We start from the raw sequence: 9,820 nt of genomic DNA on the forward strand, positions 1-9,820 counted from the left end.
TTAAAAAAAAAAAAAAAAAAATTAAAAAAAACTATTTATTATTGTTCATAATTGAAGTTGTTTGTTACAATTTCAATCAGCTGTGATCAAAGATCAATAAAAATGATAGTATTGCTGTAAATCAATGTAAATATGCCGTTTCCCTTACAAAAAAAGGTTAACTTTTTATTGTAATGGTCCCTTTTTTAGCATTCTGTTGACTATAAGTAACTTTGCAACTACATGTCAACTAACTCTCATTAGAGTATTAGTAGACTCTGCTTAATATCTGCTAACTCTTTATTGTGATGCTCCTCCAACAGACATTCTACTGACTGTGACTTTGCAACTATGTCAACTTATTCAAACCCTGGCCCTACCAGTCTACTAATACTCTACTAACACTCTAATGAGCGTTAGTAGACATGTAGGTGCAACGTTACTTAGTCAACAGAATGTGTTAAAGGGACCATCAAAATAAATTGAAACCCAAAAGAGTACTGTGGCACTACCGTGGTACAGTGCATCAAACTATTATACTATCATATTCACGTAACATGTTATTTCTACTTAAGTATACATTAAGTAACATGCTATTACCACATTTTTCTGCATGAGACAAAGAAAGATTGTATACTACAGTCTGGAATGAAACTGTTCATAATGTAAACATGAGAAGAATGATGGGAGTAAGCACAGCGAGAGAAGAGTGATGAAGTGTGTTGTGATCTGTTCATATTGATTGCATGACTCATTCCACAAAGTGTGTAAGAGCTTTGTTGTTCTTTAGATAAAATGCAATGTTTAAACAATGTGCTTGAGGTGATCGTGTGTGTCAGATTGATTGTGGACTATGTGGAAACAGTATTTCCTTGCTAACACTTGTTTGCTAATATTCAACATGACTTTTATTTTTATTTTAGTTATCTGCTTAATAAAGATGTTCAGTTGATATTCAGAATGATGTGGGTCTCCCCCAAAGATCCGCTATCAAATAAAGCTGTTTTATGAGTGGTTACTTTTGTGACAGGTAGGATTCACTTATGGAACGACATTAAATTCTATAGAATCTGCAAAAATAATACTGTTGAAAGCGTTAGGTATGACCAAAGCCATTATATGATTGTTTTAAGAAGCACATGTGATTCAAGTTGACAAGTTGGCTTTCTCCAATGATACAAATATGCTAAGGTAGCCATTTAGCAAGTTTGTCTTCAGGACTTAATCATTCAGCAGACTATTTGCTGCTTTGGGAGTCACTCCTGCTTAAAAAAAAACTGCTAGCCTAATAAATTTATATTTGACACATATTTAATGTATTTGCCCTAATCAACAGCACCCAGGAAATTGGCTTTTTGAAATATGTCATCTTTTCTTTTAATAACCTTTTTGATTTTTTTTTTTACAAGAAACTTTATTGCCCTAGTATGTAATGGGAATTATGATTAGTTATGAGTATCCTCTTTCTGCAGGAAAGGTTTGTGTATGTGTGTGTGTATGTGGTCCTCGTAAACCCTATATTGTGGGGACAAAATGTCTCTACAAGGATGACAATGCCAAAAATCTTTGACCTTGTGGGGACATTTTTTGGTCCCCATGAGGAAAACAGCTTATAAATCATGCTAAAGTGCAGAACCTTTTCTGTGAGGGTTGCGTTTAGGGTTAGGGGATAGAATATACAGTATGTTGTACACAGTATAAAAATCATAATGTCTGAAGTCCCCATAGAACATGGAAACCCAATGTATGTGTGCTTGCATATATGGCGAGGACACAAATATGTATAATGACTTGGTTGTACTCTGGGGGTACTCACTTTACTCTATCTAATTATAGGTAAGCGCAAACTCGTGAATTGACTTAAAAACATACTAAACCGTTTTTTTTTTTTTTTAAAGAACATTAGGAATCTGTGATTTGATGTCTCACAAAATTAAGAGTCTAAGGATGAGGAGATCGGTGGAAAATTGCCACCCTTTATCCAAAACCAATATGTTGAAAGAGCGTTTAGACCCCAGATGTGCAATGATGTCACAGTTAGGTGGGCAAAGAGCCACTCCTTACCCAGCGGGTATGCGTGCGTATAATGCAAAAGAGATTCATTTATTTGCTCGAGATGGTCTCATTTCCCTCCCCTTCCTTCCTGCAGACTGACTCTGGAATGAGACCAGCATTCCAAATAATATCCATGACTGCAAGTGACATAATCCATTAGCTTAGCTTGCAGGAACCACCAATCTGTGACACACAGTGAGGAGACAAAGACATTGATCGATCTGGACGATTCCTGATGGAGCTTGTGATACTGTATACAATGTAAGCTGTAAATGACTCCTAAATGACTCATCTCATTATTTTGACTTTCCTGCTACTTTCCCTGCATGTCAACCTCAAGAAGTCTTGATTCACATTTAAAGTTCATGATCATCTATAAATCAGCTTGACCTTTTAGAGGGAGTCTTCATTGTTTTGTTTTAGCGAAAGGTATATATTGATGTTTCTGTTCATTTCCAAGTTCAAATAACAACAATCAGACAGCTTTGGACAGTCCATGCTATTTTGTGCAAATGCACCTGTCTCTTGGTAATATGGCAAATACTAATAGTGTGTGGTCAAATGCATGTTTTAGGTAAGTAAATCATCCTTTATGTTTTTACAAAATTGTCCATTTTCCTATTTAACCTATGACGTTAATAATTTTGCACATTGTTGGGCCTATGTATTTCAAGGTAATAGTTAAATTACAATGTTTGCTTTTTTGTTCATATTGTGTATGCTGAACAATTTTACTATTACTATTTCGGGTCACCACTGTCAATTGGCCGTGAAGCAAAACCAGTTGAAATCCACTGCCCTAGTAACCTTTTATAATGTTACTGATATAACAATCAAAACATTCACACAACCTTGAGTGACATGGCCTATATCAAAAACTTAAAAGTGGACACCTTAAAAGTCCACAATTAGTTTCCGCTACACTTAAGTTATTTAAGCGAATTCATTACAGAAATGTAATTAAAATAATAATAATAATGTTAGCACAGCATTGTATTTTGTCTAAAAAAAAAACTTCCATCACTTGCACCTTGTAACTAGGTTAAAATCTGAATATAAAAACTGGCTCCATTTGAGGTTCTGAGGACCAAAGAGGGCACGCATCAAGGAAGAACAGGAGATTTTAGGGAAAGTTAATTTGCTGAATGACAGAAAAGTCTTTCTTTGAAAAAAGAACAAAGGAGATTGAGTAGGGGCAGGACTCCCAAGGGGGAGGCATGAAGTCAACTTCACATGCTAGAATACTTATAAGCGCGAGATAGCAAAAAGAAAAATGTCAAGGGCTGTTTCCCTCTGGACTACTTCGTGCTTAGCAGAGAAACATGTTAGTTTTAGAAGTTTATTTTGTCAGAATTAATGGTCATTAATATCCATGAATTTAGCAGTGATGTTAAAAATCACACCACCCTAACAAAAATAAGTATACTTCAAGTTTATTTTATTATAAATGGGTTTAAGTATATTTTTAGGTAGGCTTTATGTAGTAATTATACTAATATCAATGTACAGTACTAGTATTTCAATAGCCATACTTGTCTAAATTGGCCCACTTTTTAGTAATGTAAAAAAAAGGTATAATTTTGAGGATCCTTTAAGTGTAACAGTTACAGTACAGTACACAACTAGTTTACAACTGCATTTTTTTGTACTGCAACTATACTACGTAGCCTTATTCCTCCCCGATTTCGCCAAGTGCAACATGTTTCTTGATCAACATCTTTGTTGATCCTGGAACAAATTTCCAATCAACCAATCAGATTTGGGGGACAAGTTTACAATTAATGTCAAGTTTATGCTTAAACCAGGGTTAGGTGCTTCTACATCAGATTTATTCATCTACTTCCCTCTGATTTTATGGATAACCAACTCTTCAAAATCAGGATGTGATATACTGATAGTTAAAGGGCACCTATTATGCAAAATTCACTTTTACATGAGCATATGTTTTGGCAGTGTGTGTACACAACCATCTTATAATGATAAAAATCCACCAAGTGCTTTGTGAATGAGGGACAATACAAAATAGGTTTTGCTTAAAAGTTGTTACTCAAGGATGGATCAGTCCTAACTGTTCGTGATCCAGTTTATAATCTCTGGAGCAATACTGGTCACGGCAGTAATGAAAGGGAGAGCGCGCACTTTATTACAGTTCATAAGAGTTGTTTTACAGACATAAAGTTTACCGCTTTATTAAGCACCCCCCGAAAAATGATAAAGTCTGTATATATTTGTTTACTGTTAGTTGTAACTTGTGTAATTCACTGTGTATGTTGATGATAATGAAAGGGAGAGATAGAGTTTATGGTGAAGACTTTAATGCACACTTCTTTACTTTTTTATGCTTACGTGATTTCCTGGAGTGAAAAACGCTTCATCTTTTGTGTGATGTACAATAAACTTCATAAAACTCATCTGTAAAGTTTTGTCCATCATTTGGACGGGGTCCGCTACAACTGGCTAGTTTTATACTGCAAGTATACTTAGCCTATAGTCTTCTCTTCATTTACTTTTTGAAACTTTTGTTCTATACATGAATTGCCTCAGGCCTTCCATTAAGTTCACTCATTGTGTGGGGATCACAGATGTCAATTTCTTAGATACTTCTATTTCAATTGTGGATAACCAAATAGTCTCTTCCCTCTATAGAAAGGAGACAGCTAAGAACAGTCTTCTTCATGCCAACAGTGCTCATCCAATGCCCCTGAAACGCGGTCTACCATATAGTCAATTCCTGAGACTTCATCGTATCTGTTCCAGGAGAGAAGACTTTGAGTTGAAAGCCCAGAGCATGTATATGGACTTTAAATCACGGGGTTATCCCAACAAGTGGCTTGATACTGCTCTTGACAAGGTTTCTAGAATACAGAGAAAGGAGGTGACCAATTTGACCAAAGACACAAAAAATAAGAATTTTTCTTGTATTTTCAAATCCACATATAGTCCACTTAGCAATGATATCTTCAAAGTGATCCTCAACTATTGAGTGTATTTAATGATCAACCACTTTGTGTCTTTTCCAGGAGCTCGAATTTGAGGGACAAACTTGTTCATGCTGATACCCACATCTCATCTCCAACCACTCTTGTCGATGCCCAGGGTAATTTCCCATGTCACAACTGTTCCTCTTGTACCAAGTATGTTAAATGCAAATTATTTACACATCCTCGTACATTAAAAACATACAAGATCAGACAATTGATTACCTGTAAAAGCACACATGTGATTTATATCATCATTTGTCCATGTTCACAACTATATGTTGGGAAAACTACACGTGCATTACGCACAAGAATGATTGAACATACTAGTGCTATTAGAAGACAGGATGATACATCCTCAATTTCTCGTCATTTTAAGTCTGCGAACCACTCTTTGGCTGACATGAAGTTCCTGGGCATCGAGAGGATCCTTCCCCACAGGAGAGGTGGAGATAGAGACAGAAAATTACTCCAAAGAGAGGCCTTTTGGATTTTTGAACTTAAATCCCTATTTCCTGAGGGTATGAATGAAGAACTTGAACTGTCATGCTTTTTGTAAAATCTGATTATTCTCTGTAGTTAATTGTATTCAATCACTTATCTGTGAAAATTGGATTCAGCTAATTGATCTCAATTACTGACTTGTTCAAAAGGGGTGAATCTTGTTTGTTAAAGTGAGCACTGAGGAAAGCATGTGCTGAAACGTTTGCTCGCCTTGTCTGTTTTTAAATTCACCTGCACTTTGCACTTTATTAATAAAATAATGTTTTCGTAGACACTTTCTGTCTCAATTGGATCAGTGTGTGGCTAGCCACTCTCTCTACTCCTACCATTGGCCTGGCTCTACGCACCTGAAGTAAATGGACTCATAACAAAAGGATACTTTTCTGGTTGGAGCGCTACATATCCCTCTATGTTCCATTAGTAAACTTCATTACTTTTATGCCATTTAATATTTGATGATCTTGTTGTATTACCTGTGCATAAGCAATACTTATTGCGTTTATTTCTGCTTCTTCTTCGCCTGTGTTTAAAACCCGAGATTCTGTTCTTTTTCAGAAGATGTGTCATACCGTACCATACCATAACATACCGTAAAACAGTCACAACATGGATTGCCGGGAATTCCATGAATAGAGTGGTGCAGGTATGAAATGACTTTGAAGGCCAAAACGCGGAAGCGAGTTAGCATATTTGCACTTCCAGTTCCATCGTCCCGAAGTCAATGGGTTTTTTGAACGGGGTTTTGGTTAAATGGCTGAAATAAGGTCTGTGGTGAATACATGCTCCAGAAACTGTCACATTTAATCTGTGATTTTTTAAAGCTGTTACGTGTCTTGAAAAAGGCGGTAGATAGCTAACATGTGGCTAAATGGGACTACAGAGGCTGTCGAGGAGATTAAACGCCATCACGCCGAACAGGTAAGCTCAGTCCGCTTTTACAGCCTCATTATGCTTATAAGTGTGCTCTAATAAACTATTCTAACATTCTGGGAAAATGTTAGATAAAAACTGAAAGAGTTGTCGGAAGCTTAGTGGTGGTCGTGGCGTTGAATTTGTGGGACTGTGGTGTAGTCTGTTTATACCTTTAGCTTTCATCTTCTGGCGACTGTATATGCTGCCTTCAACATTCATAAAAGTTCTGTTCATCTGTGATAATTATCTTCAGGGCCTCATTAAGACTATAAGGGGCCTCTGAGCATTACATCTTCATCCACCTGAACTATTACCTACATTTATTCAATCTTCTTAACCACAAATAGGTCAGTAATTTAAAATATAGGTCTATACAAATATCACTGCATGAATTACATATTGGCACATAGTCCGAACAGTGGAATGTACATTTCCAGAAGAAAATGTGAATGGTGCTTGCAGTGGCAAAAAACACGACCCGGTTGCTAGGGTGTTCTTGGAGTTTGCTATAAAGATGCTAAGGTGTTCTGGGTGGTTGCTAGGGTGTTCTGGGTGATTGCTAGGGTGTTGCTAGGCAGTTGCTAGAGTGTTCTGGGTGGTTGCTAGGTGGTTGCTAGGGTGTTCTGGGTGGTTGCTAGGGCTATGCTAGGTGGTTGCTAGGGAATTTTTTGTGGTTGCTATGGAGTTTCTAGGCTCCATAGCAACCTAGGAGTTCTAGGAGTTTTCAGGGCAGTTGCTAAAGTATTCTGGGTAGTTGCTATGGTGTTACTAGGTGGTTGGTAGTTGTCACAGATGGTTACTATGGAGTTTGTAGCATTTTCTTGGCATGATTTAGCACTTAGCTAATCAATATTAGCATGTAGCTATTCACTGCTAGCATGTGTAGCATGTAGGAAGTCCTGTTTGCTAGCATGAGTCAAAAGAGCCAACCCCCATCTCTATACGATGTTTTGATGCAGAGATATTGGTCTTGCAAAACGGTTGCTAGGGTAATCTGTTTGGTTGCTAGGGAGTGGCTTGCAGCTGCCAATCATGAAGCTCCAAAGTCAGTGTGAATGTATAAACCAACCCCCATCTCTATACGATGTTTTGATGCAGAGATATAGGTATTGCTAAACGGTTGCTAGGGTACTTTGTTTGGTTGCTATGGAGTGGCTTGGCAGCTGCCAATAATGAGACTCCAAAGGCTGCTTGTCAGTATGAATAATATAAACCAACTCCCACGCCTCTGTGACATTCAGAATGGAAGATATCCTCTGTGGATATTGGTTGCTAAGGTGCTCGACAATGGTTGCCAGGGAGGGGCTAGGAAGTGTTGAGGTGATTCATGATTGGCTGTTTGCTGGCCCGTGTCAAACGAGACCACCCTCATGTTTCTACGACTCTTCTATCCAAAGATATCCATTGGATCTCTTTCAATGGAAGTCTATGTCACTCGTTGCTAAGGTGCTCTAAATGGTTGCTAGAGCTTCACAATGATCCCGAGAAACTGATTGGTTGTCTGAGTAAAATGAGCCCGCCCCCTTGTCTCTATGAGACTGTGATCCAGAGTTATGTTCAATACAAAATCCCTATGCAATTTACCATGGGAAAAACGCATGCATTACATGGGCCGTCCTACACCATAGTATGTCAATGGGGCAACTTTGGGCCGCTCCTGCCCCCCAGGGGTGCAACTTTTACCCCATTGTGAGGTATGTTCTTACAGAGCCTGCCAGCCTCTTCAAATGTGGTAAATTTCACATTTCTACGAAATCCTCGCTCTGAGCTATGACTCGTCAAAGTTTGTCGCGATGTTAAGTCTATTTTTCTGCGACTTTTTCGCCCCTGGGGTGAACACCGTACCCCCGATCTCTTATAAAAGTAATAGCACACCATTCCAAACTAGGCCGCACGTTTTGACACCTCATTCATGGGTCTGTGACAAAAACTGCGGGAGGAGTAGCGCATCAAAATTTCGGCGGGATAAAAAGAGCAATAGCAATACTGTTGCTTGCAAAAAGATTCAGAATTTTGTAGTGAAGTGAAATTCAGCGCACGGCATTTGCGCGTGATAGAAGAGTGCGCGGTGGCCTATATCGGCTGACAATACCATACTGTCTATGGACAATACAGGGAAGTTATTTTTTTGTGGTCAAGCAGCACTAGGTAACTTTTCAACCTTCATAATATATTTCCAAGTCTCTTGTGATGGTACATCGACTTACAATAGGTTGAATGACACGTCTGCCATAGCCTGACGGGGTCTATAGCGTTTTTAATCGTACTTTTAAACTTCGGGTTTCGGGTAGTAACCGGCGAACAAAGAGAACTACAAAATTCGACTGCTTTACGGCATGTCACTTCCACCACTCCTTAAAATCGGACGTGCGAGCCAAACTAGCGTTTGTTTGCCAAATGTTATAGTCATGGCCGAAGCACCATAGAAAAGCAAGAAAGCAAAGGTTTTGTTGGAGGAAAGCAAAAAAGAGGAAACGAGAAAGTGATCGCATGAAGGCAGAACGAGGATCAACATTGGGTTTTCTCACTGGCGTGAGCTGAAGGAGGAAGAGGGGTGCCCGACCGATGCGGACTTTCAAATATCAAATGAAAGCCTATGTCTAAACGGCGTGTACAAGTTTGGTAGGGGCTACAATCTTGCAAGTAAATATATAAGATGTACAAAATCATATTTTAGGATACCTAACATGTGTGATATTTGTTTATTTGTCTTGCCTCAAGCTATAATGCAAATCGATTTATAAAATTTGCAGATTCATCTATGGTAGCTTGATATTATAATATTGACGATATATGGTTATCAGCCTATCTACCACTCAAACATTGCATCGAAATATCATATAGATTCAGTAAAACGTAACCAATAGACTAGGCTACTATAATGACGCTGGCTTGTAAACGTGAGCATCGCGATCATTTGTCGTTTGAAAAAAAGTAAAACCCATGAAATTATATTCATATGACATCCTGAAATATATGCCACTGTACCTGGGATGAAGACATTTCACACGCGACGCAAGCAGAACACCTGCATGTGAACTCCTCCTACAGTGTTCAGGGCTATCATGGTTGTCAACAAATGCACGTGCATGTATGACAGAGTTTACGACAGTAGTAGAGGACAATACTGTTTCCCAACTGTAGGGGGACCCCGAGAGCGAAAGTTACCAGTGTTACTTTAAAGAGACGGTTCCTCGTTAAAATAAACGCTATACCGGTAATTTTCAAGAAAAATAGAGACAGAAACAGTAAACGGCTTGAATAAAGTTTGGATATGCTTCATAGAAAGCTATATCTCCATCTTATGTCTTGATAGGCTAGCCTACTGTGAGTTGCTAGACGCAGCACATCTTTCTCGCGCAGGATTTGAAACGCCCGCACATGCATTCACA

The sequence above is a fragment of the Phoxinus phoxinus genome (assembly GCF_949152265.1).
Source record: "Phoxinus phoxinus genome assembly, chromosome: 3".
In the NCBI taxonomy this organism is placed as follows: domain Eukaryota; kingdom Metazoa; phylum Chordata; class Actinopteri; order Cypriniformes; family Leuciscidae; genus Phoxinus; species Phoxinus phoxinus.